The sequence below is a fragment of the Electrophorus electricus genome, chromosome 3 (assembly GCF_013358815.1).
Source record: "Electrophorus electricus isolate fEleEle1 chromosome 3, fEleEle1.pri, whole genome shotgun sequence".
Classification (NCBI taxonomy): domain Eukaryota; kingdom Metazoa; phylum Chordata; class Actinopteri; order Gymnotiformes; family Gymnotidae; genus Electrophorus; species Electrophorus electricus.
The window spans coordinates 15,934,958-15,946,633 of record NC_049537.1 but is presented as its reverse complement, the minus strand read 5'-3'; the positions used below and the strand labels follow the sequence as shown (position 1 = coordinate 15,946,633).

Sequence of the window (11,676 nt, the reverse complement as noted above, 5' to 3'; positions counted from 1 at the left end):
TTCCAGGTTTCACCTGGGCCAGAAACAGAATGAGTGTATGGTGAGCCTTATGTGTCCAACCAGCAAATGTTTTCCATGGCCCTAAGTAACAATGGAATTGTCTTGCTCCCCTCCATCCTGGCTTCTCAGGACTCCAATTCCCAGAATGCTCTGGAGCACCCAAGGAGATCATCGTCTCACCTGTTCTTGTTTGAGCAGTTGTGTTTAAGCAGCTTCTCCAGAACACCTCTTTGCGATGTATTGCCTTGTCTATCATGCATACTAAGCAGTGTTTCTGGCTAGCCCTTGTCATGTCCAGAACCCTGACCATAACTTAGTCTCTCGTTTTTTCCCCCTTGTACCTTTGCATAGGATAGGACATATTAGTATTGACTTGTGTTTATGCTTATTATCTGGAATTCCCTGTATGGCTGTACCATGTTTGTCTTGGTGTGTACAGTACATTCATTTGTAAATTCATACATTCATTCTATGAGTGTGACTAACCCTGATGTCAGAAAAGCTGTTTGTACTCATCTCATCCACACGCATCTAAGTTACTCTGAAGCCTTACAGGAATGATCAGCAAAGGCAATACAAATGGTTAATTCATGGGTTAGGTGAATCAGTGTTACCTTCTGCCAAGTGGAAAGCCTGTGCGTTTTTGGAGTGAATTATAGGCACAGTGCATATGAATAAGGCCAGATCTTTATGTGGGGTAGACAGAATTTGGATGAATGTTAACTCTTTTTCTGTATAACATTTAGCTCAATTATTCTTTTCTATACTCATTTTCATTAAAAGAATAGATCAAACATAAATGCAAATGTGGCTAACACTGAGAAAAGGTAGTAGGTACTAGATGACAACACTTCTGTGTGAGGATAAATGGATGCTATCTGCCTCATTATTAACAATATTGGCATTTTTGTAAGATATTCCTTTAAAAACTATGCAGTAATAATTTGGTTTGACCTTTTCTCATTTATAATGTTACACAAAAGAATAGATAATGTGTTCACTTATTTAGGAAAAGGTCTATAGATTCTCCTTTTCATTATATTATTAATTTAAATTTCTAGCTACAATGTTTCTGTCTTTTAAAAAATATCTTCTATTTCTAAAATCATCCAGTTAGTCTTAGATTAATGATATGCTGTCAGGTGGTACCCAATTGCCTTTATCACCACTAGCTACATTGGCATTTGAAAGTGAACTATTTCTTTAATGAATATGAGTGTATACTTCTGTCTGTGGAAACATTGTAGAGCCTCTTTCCTTTGCTATATGGAGTCGTCTTTGGACTTGGCAAAGGACTCTTTCTTTACGGCCCATATTCATACTATACCTTGAACAGTTCTAATGGGCCAAGGTCAACTTCAAGAGAGGAAGAACACTGTGGGCTGTGTTTATGTGAGAAACAAACTGGTTACTGAACCGCTCAGAGAGACGAGCACTCCCCTTCTGGATCACCAAGGTGGAACTCGAGACATATAAACACACTCTTCCAGGGGTGAAAACCTCAGCGCAGACGTTTGGAACAGTGAACGCAGCAGATTTTCTGTCCGACCATCCTGGATGTATTCTTCTCTCAGGATGTTTTCAGAAGAGGGTGGGAGATTGGGATGGTGAGTAGAAAATATCCCCAAGTCTGTGGTTTATCCCACTCACAGTAGCACACATGCTCCAGAACATACTTTTTGTGTCTATGTCACTTTGCCCTTGTCCCTGTGGTGATACACTAAGGTAGCAACTTTTCTCAGGGAAACACATACTCAGTGCTATTGAGGTGGAACACTACTCAAAAGCCACAGTTTGCTTGAGTGTGAATATGGACGTGGCAAATAAAGGAATGGATTGCACACAGGTCAGAGACACAACTGGGTTACATGACATGACAGTCTGTGTGCTTCATTCATTTGTCCATTGTATGCCAATGACTGAAAGATTTGAGGGATTATATTATTATAATTACCACAACTGGACATGGTAGGAAATTGGCATGTGTGCTTCCCTTCAGGCATAAAGCCCCATTTTAACACTGACATTTTCAAATTTTGTTGGTAAACTGACATTAAGCATATGTGACTAAGAAATAACATGTTGATGACACTTTGCAAATCCAGCTACATTTCATCAGAATATCTATAGTCTTTTGTTGATCTCAGGTCGGAGCATTGTGACAAATGATGATGGAAATAGAGCCAACCAGTTTTGGTTTTGATGACTAAAATTATGACTAATTTTAACATTTGTAAATCTTTGTTATATTTTAATATATAAATTATACACTTCATGTCAGGTATGTTACCCCCAAAAACCTCATAACAAGAAACAGCAAAAGCAGCTATGCGTAGACTGGAATTAAGACAGCAAAACAACACATTTATGATGGTGAACCAGAAGGAAGACTCTAGACCAAGGAAGCTCAGCTTGGCACCTGGAGGTATACCACTCTGATGAATTAGTCCTGCACTAATCTAACACACCTGGCTTTAATATTTGCATGCTTCTGAAGAACCTGATTATCTAGATCAGGTGTGTTAGATTAAGAAACTGCAGTAGATCAGCATCAGAATGGATGGTCAATTTTAGAGACTGTGTTAGCACAACTGTTTGCCCACTTAGCAGAGTCTTGACTTGTTTTTTGGAAAATAAAAACTGTGGAAGGTGTAGCTGGTACACATAGTAAGTTCCCTGGCAAAGTATTTTAAACATGGAAAGCTCTCAGGTAAAGAGTAGGTTGAACAAAAGGGTTTTTTTCTTGAATACAGTTCCCTCTTGTGGCAGATATAGTCCATAAGTCCGAACTTCAGACATTCATGTCTGACAGTTCCAAATTTTTAAATAGAATTTGTAAAAATGAATGGTGAATTATGCCTTAAATAATGAAAAAACAAACTCTGAAATAACAGCTGCTTTTAGTAGTGTCTTTTTTATTTTACTCAGCAATTTCATTTTTTCCTCATTTATCCCCCTGAAATTATTTCCTGGCTGTGCCACTGGTATGGACATATAGAAAGCTCATGCGGTTTTCTGTGTACTGCTATATCTTCTTTAATTTTTACATCCTATTATTTTTTCTTTTATTTGTTTTATTTTTAAAAATTACTGTACCCGAAATACCAGTGATTAGAACGCTTTGGATGGATCACAGACGTCTTTCCAGAAGACTCAAGCCTCATGACCTTTGCTCCTTTTTTCTGTTTTTCATTAACTTAAGTATCTGTTTACTTATTTATCTGACAAATTTGTGCGCCATATTTTGAAAAGGAAATCCAAGTTTCTTTATTTTGTAAAGTGTATATTTTACTTTGTATATATTCTTTAGTCAAGTTACCTTCACCTTATGCTCTCTATATACTGATTTAGATGACTGCAGTTCTGTTGGAACTATTTGGTTTTTATTTTCGTGTAATTCTTCAGAATTTACACCATCAGTGAGATGGTAAAGACATGAGAGACATGAAATGCTTATATCTGTGGTAGCAATTCACATGCTTCCTGTTCTGCAGTGTTTTACTCACATCTTTAATTCAGACTGGTTTTAGTTTTCTTCATTTTGGAACTGAAGTCAGTCCTAAATTTCACATACTTTGCCTGTTTCTGATGACTGTCATCACCACTGTGCCTGATTCTTGTAGAACCCTTATAACTGCTGACATATATAACTGTAGCTGTCAGCAAATTAATTTATTCAATACATGTTCTCCTTGGGGACTTCATGCACATTTTTATGCAACCCTGGTTTTCAGTGTTCTAACACATCTGACTCAGCTTGTTGGGTAATTGTCAAACCTTTCATTACCTGTGATGGATAACAACAAAATATGGAATGGTGTCCCCAGATCCAGGAATTAGAACCAATGTACATGAACTGGCTCTCCACATTGTGCCATTTAAATTCAAAAATCTCAATAAAAGCAGAATATTGCATATTACACTACACAAAATATCTCAAAATAAGAACAAACAACTGCTTCAGAAGTCCTCTAGAAAATATTCTCCTAGTTTAAAATCACATGTACAACTTACAGCGGAAGACCCCTGACATGAAAGAAGACAATAAAATAGATAATTTGACAGTCAAATTAATAACCTGAAGAGATGAAGAAAGACACAGAAACAGACAAAAATAATTAGTATTAGCACTGATAATAGCTTTTTAAACTTCATATTCTTCCTCACTTTCTCAATGGCAGTATAATAATAAGCATAATCATTCCATGTTTACTTTCCAAACTCAGTACTGGGGTAAAAAAGAATGCCAAAAGCTCAGTTAAGAGCGAGCATTCCACGACTACAAAAATGGCCAAATCTGTCAAATCAGAGCAGTTAGCAGTAATGTGCTTCAGTATCCTCTTTATCTTTATGTGAATTTATACACTCTTCTATCAGCACTGCCTGATCTCTCTAGAACAAGTCCCATCTTGTTACAAAAGCATCAAACCTTGTAACAGGGCTATGTTCAGCACCATCCCCCATACAGCACTTAAAAAAATGTAAACATATTCCTAAAGTTTTACCAAATGCTATTAGTGTGACTGGGTATGCCTAGGAAAAGCATGGCAGTGATTCATAACAGACAGATAATCTTCTATGAGCCATTCCTGGAAAAGTTCAGTGGTTGAGGGTAATTTGCTCACTGAATTTGTTTGGCTATCCTGAGTGAACGTATATTACTGAGCAGTAATCTGGGCATGAGCCAGGAAAAAGACCTCAGTGTGAGTGTGTATATATACATATGTATGTGTGTGTGTGTGTGTGTGTGTGTGTGTCCATATGGTAGTAGGAGGAAGAAAGACATATTTATATTACTATATTTCCACCTGATGTGCAGGTGCTGTAAGTTATGCACTTGTGGTTTAAAGTGGTCAGGCCTCATTCAGTTTGTATTGGGGATGGAAAGGTCCACCTTCCTCTCTGTGGAGCAATATCTCGCCATTCGAGTTTCACTACTTCCTTAAAAATTAATACTTATATAATATGGAAAGGGTTTCACTGTATATTTCTAGCTTGCACTGGATATTTCCAGTTCAGCCCACAGAAATGGCCTGTTATAGTAATGAGAGGTGAATGGCGCAGGTGATATTCCCACCAATAGTTACTTTAATAAATCATTTTAAACAATGGATATTTTCCAAATATGCAGCAATTTAATTGGCTTATATTTTAACCATTTTCATCTACTATTAAGCAGGTACTACAAAGCCCTGTTGTTGAGTCCTTTATAGGAAATGATCATATTAATATCTGGGAACTCACATCCTTTTGAATCATAACTGAAATGTGCCATCAGTCTGAAAAGTGCTGCAATAAAAGGTAATGTGTTTTCCACTAAAAGCCAGATAAACTGAACCAATTACCTTTCTTTAAGTTAAGGAGACCACCAAAAGGTGGAATTAGTGCCTGAAAAAAAGCAGGATGTGAGTCCACTGAAGACCACTAGATAGCAATATCTTGTGGGACTTTGATTTCAGCATTGCATGGACAGAATCAGTTCCATTTGGATACGTGGAGATGGTTTGTAACACAGATGTCCTCTATTAGTGACACAGATGTCCTCTATTGATAAAGAAGTCTCACGTGTCTGATGAGGTGAGGATTTCATCTTCTTTCTTTCATTCATGGTTTGTGCAGCCAAACAGTTCTCCCAGGTTTCTCAATGTATCACATTCAGAGTTCAGAGCAAAGATGATGACTGGGACTCCAGATTACAGCAAAGCTATTTCTCATCATACTGCTGTGAGTCTGTACATTAGTATCCTACCGTGGTAACTTTCACTTCTGCTTCTGAGGCTGTTGCATCAGTAAAAATTCTTATTTTGCATGGTGTCTAGCATTGAAGTCTACTAGGTTTTGCACCTGTCAAGATGACTGTCACAATAATATTGCTGAAAACCAGAATTGGGTAGAGTAGCCAAACATTCTGCAAAAATATTGTTACTTTAAAACAATAATTACTCAAGTAGAAGTAAAAGTAGAAATTTACATAATTACTTAAGCAAAAATAAGAACGTAACTAATAAAAAGACTACTCAAGTAATGGATGACTTACTAATCAAAAGATAATGTTTGAAGAATCAGTATCAGAAATACATTATTATATATTATTAAATGCATTGTTGTTTCTGTGGCAGATGGGTTTCAGAAACTCTTATGTGACGCCTGCAAAGTGTGGTCACATTTTTGATTCTATGCTTATTTTTCATATATTGCTTATTTTTCTTTGTTTGTTTTAATTGTTGCGTTTTTAAGTTTTCTGAAGAACCTTATTTCCTGTAGCTGCTGCTAATGAGTATCACCAGTAGGAGGCAGTGTCATGCTGGACTGCAGTCAGGGTAGTTAAATACAGTAGCTTTGGTAATACACTATATGAATAAAGCTTTGTGACACCTACACATTAAACCTACAGGAGCTTTTTTGACATCCCATTCTAAATCCATAGGCATTAATATGGAGTTGGAATTCCCTCTGCAGCTACAAGAGCTTCCACCTTTCTGGGAAGGCTTTCTACAAGATTTTGGAGTGCATCTATGGGAATATTTGCCCATTCATACAGAAGAGCATTGGTGAGGTCATACACTGATGTTGGATGAGAAGGCCTGGCTTGCAATCTCTGTTGTAGTTCATCCCAAAAGTGTTTGATGGAGTTGAGGTCAGAGCTCTGTCTGGGTCAGTGAAGTTCTTCCACACCAAACTTATCCAACCATACCTTTATGGACATTGCTTTATGCACTGAGGCACAGAAATGCTGGAACAGAAAAGGGCCTTCCCCAAAAGGTTTCTCACAAAGTTGAAAGCATAGAATTGCCCAAATTGTCTTGGTATGCTGAAGCATTAAGATTTCCTTTCACTGGAACTAAGGGGCATAGACTGACCCCTGAAAAAACCTATAGTATTATCCCTCCTTCACCAACTTTACAGTTGCCACAAGGCAGTCAGGCAGGTAACATTCTCCTGGCATTTGGCAAACCCAAGTCATCCATTAGATTGCCAGATACAGAAGCATGATTCATCACTCCACAGAACATTTCCACTTCTCGAGAATCCAGTGGTGGCTTTCTTTACATGACTCCATCCAATTCTTGGTATTGTGATGTAAGGCTTGCATGCAGCTTCACAGCCATGGAAACCCATACCATGAAGCTCCTGTGCTGATGTTAATGTCAGAAGATGTTTGCCTTCCAGCAATCTGACTACATGTCCTCTGAATCCAATTCCTTGTGCTCTGTTTCAGACAATCGCAAGAGATCTGCTTCCTTTCATCTCTGTCATCATCAACAACTCCTTATCTTCTGGATATGTGCCAACTGCATTCAAAACTGCCAGGGTGGTACCAATCCTCAAGAAGGCCACACACGACGGCTCCAACTTTACTAATTACAGACCTGTATCACTTCTCTCTTTCCTCTCAAAAGCCATTGAGCAAGCAGTTTATAATCAATTGTCTCTTTTCCTCACCCCGAACCAGCTGCATGATCCCAATTAGTCTGGTTACAAACCAGCACAGCCTACAGAAATGGGCTCGCTGAGGTACAAGTGTTATTAAATAAGTGTCAATTACCTTGCTCATTTAAATTCTGTTCATATTAACTTGTATTAGATATATTAGTTGGAAGCGGTTGTTAGCACTGCTTAGCATATTTTCATTTTTCTCCAAAGGTAGTAGCATAAATCAGAATCAAGATTTACTGGCCAGGTACGTTTGCACATACAAGGAATTTGTCCTCAGTCACACGGTGGCTCATAGTACACAGAACACAGTATACATTAGCTGACAATAAAACTACTACACTAGTGCAGTAACAGTCATCCATATCTGAGTTCTACTACACACACACACACACACACACACACACACACACACGCAAATGTTCTTTTCAGTAAACATGCAGACACACAAATATAGTCAAGTCAAGTAAAAATGTATCTATATAGTGCTTTTTACAACAGCTGTTGTCACAAAGCAGCTTTACACATGTCCAAGTCCAAACCCCCAACGCGAAAGCCAGTGGCAAGGAAATACTCACTAGGACATGAGGAAGAACCCTTGATAGGAAACTCCTTTGGTTGAACACTACAATAGCAACAACATAAACAATATAAACAATAAAAAACAAAATAAGTAGTGAGAGAAAAGAATAATAATAAAAATAAAGACATCTTTTTGGTTTTTTAGAAGTCCTGGTTTTGAAGATGTACGTGTATCCAAAACCTATCTTGCATGAGAATGTCTTTCAAGGGCGTAGTTGGCTGGGATGGAGGGGTGGTGGGCTACAACAGGGGGCATCAGGTGGTGGTGGAAGGAGCCATAGCAGTTGAGACGGGTTGAGGTTCAGTAACATCATGACATCAGGAGTAGGTTTAGCTCTGCAAAAAGAGAGAACAGATATTTAGGCTTGTCCATGTATAAAGGTGTATAAGTTAAATAACTATAATGTGCAAAGATGGACACTGGCATATCTAGCTATGACAGCACAGCTAAAAGGATAGAGCCAGAAGGAAACACAGGCAAGAGGGCTCTCTGGAACATCAGCACTCTGCCACTATAATTCAACAAACTTCAATAACAAAAAAGTGGTGAAGTGACAGCATCATAACATCCCAGCTTACCATAACTCTCAATGTCCATGGACCCAAAGATCTACACCTTTACCTAAAATGTGAAGTATTTATTAAAATTCCGGATTATACAAATAGGTTTTTGGCCTAGCCTTACATATTGATAAAGTTTCATGTTTTGTAGCATTTGTGTAAATTATAAACTTGTGTAAACTAAGTCATTTTTCAAACTCTTTTGAGCAGGTTATTTGCAAGTATTTGTGAGCTAGTGATCTGGCACCCACATATTTCCAGAATTAAATCTAAAGCCATCTTTCATACTAATTCATTTAATCTGCTAGAATAACATATGTAAAACTCAATGGACCCTGTAGAGATAGCTCCAGTTCAATCACTAGGAAAACAGGCACCAGCAAATATAGGGGTGTTAAGGAGAGTTCTTGGTTTTCTCTCTTATTACCAAACTTGCATCAAAATATTTTCAGAAATTGCAAAGCCTCTCTATGAGCTGTTATCCACAATAGAGAGTTTTAGCAAGCAAATTTATAGTCAGGGCAAAAAGTTTAAAAAAAAAGGGGTTACCTAACAAGACACATACTGAGTGGCAAGAAATACATCAGCAGACTCTCGAATAGCTCATTAGTGCAACAAGCAACCTACCTTCCCATCTTATCTAGAGTTGGACCAGTCCTTTGTACTGCATTGTGACTTGTCACAAGCAGGTTTTGGAGCTGTGTTATAATGGTTCCAGCAGGAAAAACTTTGAGTCTTTGGCTTTGGATGACACACTGACACCCTCTGAAAGGAGATACCGCCTACATTTGAGCAACAGGGAATTCCTGGCATTAATGTAGGCTGTATGTAACCGCTTCAAGGACTGCCTGTTCCACACACTATCATTCATAGTATAAATGGACAGCAACCCACTAACATATATATTAAACATAGCAAAACTAAATGCCACAGGGCACAGGTGGGTCTCTAAGCCGGTGGACTTTCACATTAAGTATAGGCTAGGCCAAGACACAAACACAGATGTGGAAACTCTCTCCCATGTGCCTCTTAACCTGGAAAGAGCAATACAAGGGACAGAGGCACCAAAGGAATGTACATCAATAACTTTTCATCCAATGTGACTGAAGCCACTGTTGACTGGACACTACCCACATCCTATCCCAACTGCTGAACATATCAGAGCTCAATAGGAGGACCCAAGCTCCATGAAGGGTATGGAAATTAAAAAAGAACTGCAGTCCTCCAGGAAAAGCTTTAAGTAGTGTTATTACAACCAGAAGGCAAATAGTGTGATCTTGCAGCCTGGAAACCAGGTTCTAGTTAGAAACCTCAGTGAATGTGGAGGTTCAGGTAAATTAAGGGAAAGTCAAAGAAGTTTTTGATATATGAAACATTATGCCAGTCTTCTTACAATTCTTATCCTAGAGTCAGTGTCATAAAAGCATAAAGTTGAAGATTAAAGTATCTAAAAATACAATATATAATACAAAATACAAATACAGCAGTCATTTCATTTTGTCAGAGAGTGAGTGACACCCACAAAGTGTGGTCACATTTGTGATTATATGCTTTGTGTATTTTTCTTTTAATTGTTGAAATTTGAAACTTTGCCAAAGTACCTTATTTTTTGCAGCTACTGCTAATAAGTGTTGCTGGTAGGAGGTAGTGTGATGGTGAACAGCAATCAGGGTAGTTAGTTACTGTGTCTCTCAGAATAGAGAGGTATCTGTGAATACAACCTACACTGTCCTTCACCTCATTTTCTCCAACCTATTTTCAGGTGAGGAACATGAAAAAAATACACAAAGCTAAACTAAATTGGTAGATCACACAGGCACAATATTTCTAGTATGCTAAGCTTGAATCACACATAAATTATCTATGCTTTTAAAATTTTGAATGTGTAGAATTGATGCCACAAAAAGGTAGACATACCTTAATATCAGTACTTAAAAGTTGAGTTCCTTGGAATTTCTTGGGGTTTACATATGTGCTCAAGCAGTTTGCTTATTTAAATTCTTTTCATATTAACATATATTAGATTGTGTTCATCAATTGGAAGTGGTCATTAGCATCAAGTAATATATTAACATTTTTCTCTATAGGTAGAATGGTAAAATGGTTAGCATGTTAACCTCCAATACATTCCTCTGCTCTTGAGACATCAAATAATGGTTATATCAGATATGAATTGTATGCCAGCTCTTCAAATTTGATTCTCACTTGAACCTTATGTTTGGTATGTGATATTTTTTCCTTTTGTACTAACACATACATAATGTATCTAATTTCTATAGGAGACTTGCCACTCTGTAATGTTCTCTGGATTTGTCAGACGGGTTTTGGGCACTAGGATGCTCACATTTCTGCTACTGAGTACTGATTGGGTGGTGATCTGATGGTAGAGTAGCAGATAAACTAGAGTCCTATTGCCCAAAACCTGTTTGCTGTACAAAAAAAAGGAAATACATAGGCTAGATTTGCATTTGTTTCATTGTTTTAGTGTAATACATGTGTCTACTTTCCAAAAATAAAGGAAGATAATGACCAAGTGGTGTGAACCTATTTTACTTATTCATTTTTTACCTGTTTAGTTCCATTCACCTGTTAACCTCCATTCACCCCCATTCTCTGAGGACTCTCTTGCAGGCACCCTCTTGCATTCTGCAGTAATTTTTATGTAATGGGAGGAATAGGAGGAAGTGCACATGGTCCTCATAAACCGGCTGTCAATCTTATTGCAGCCAATCAGATAGGCCTACTAGATTGTTGTGTTCAATCACATTTTATTAAGTCAAGAGATGATAGGGGTTACACGCCTATCATTTTCTACTGAAGCCACTTGCCTTAACAGTTTTTCCAAAAGGTGGTAACTGCAGTGCTATTGGTTAAAAGTAAATTGACTGAAAATACAGTGAAATGTCCATAGCCCTAGGGAACAGCAGTGAAGCAGAATCTATCCATGTATTTTACAAACTATTGTATTAACAGTTTAATCAAACTACTGTGCTAGATTATTTTGTTCATTAATTACAGTTTTCTCGAATGAAAGTATCTTATAGGTCTATGTAACGGCCCAAGTGCAGCAGGGCAAGGAGCAGGACACAGAGACAGATG

At 37.8% G+C, this 11,676-nt stretch overlaps 1 long non-coding RNA gene across 1 annotated transcript; it reads left to right on the top strand.

Annotated features, from left to right (window-relative positions):
- The first annotated feature begins 1,489 nt into the window (after positions 1-1,489).
- On the top strand, positions 1,490-7,259 carry LOC118241065. Its single transcript, XR_004775818.1, has 3 exons — positions 1,490-1,607; positions 6,428-6,551; positions 7,220-7,259. It is a non-coding gene; the product is annotated as an uncharacterized LOC118241065 (long non-coding RNA).
- The last annotated feature ends 4,417 nt before the right edge of the window (positions 7,260-11,676 follow it).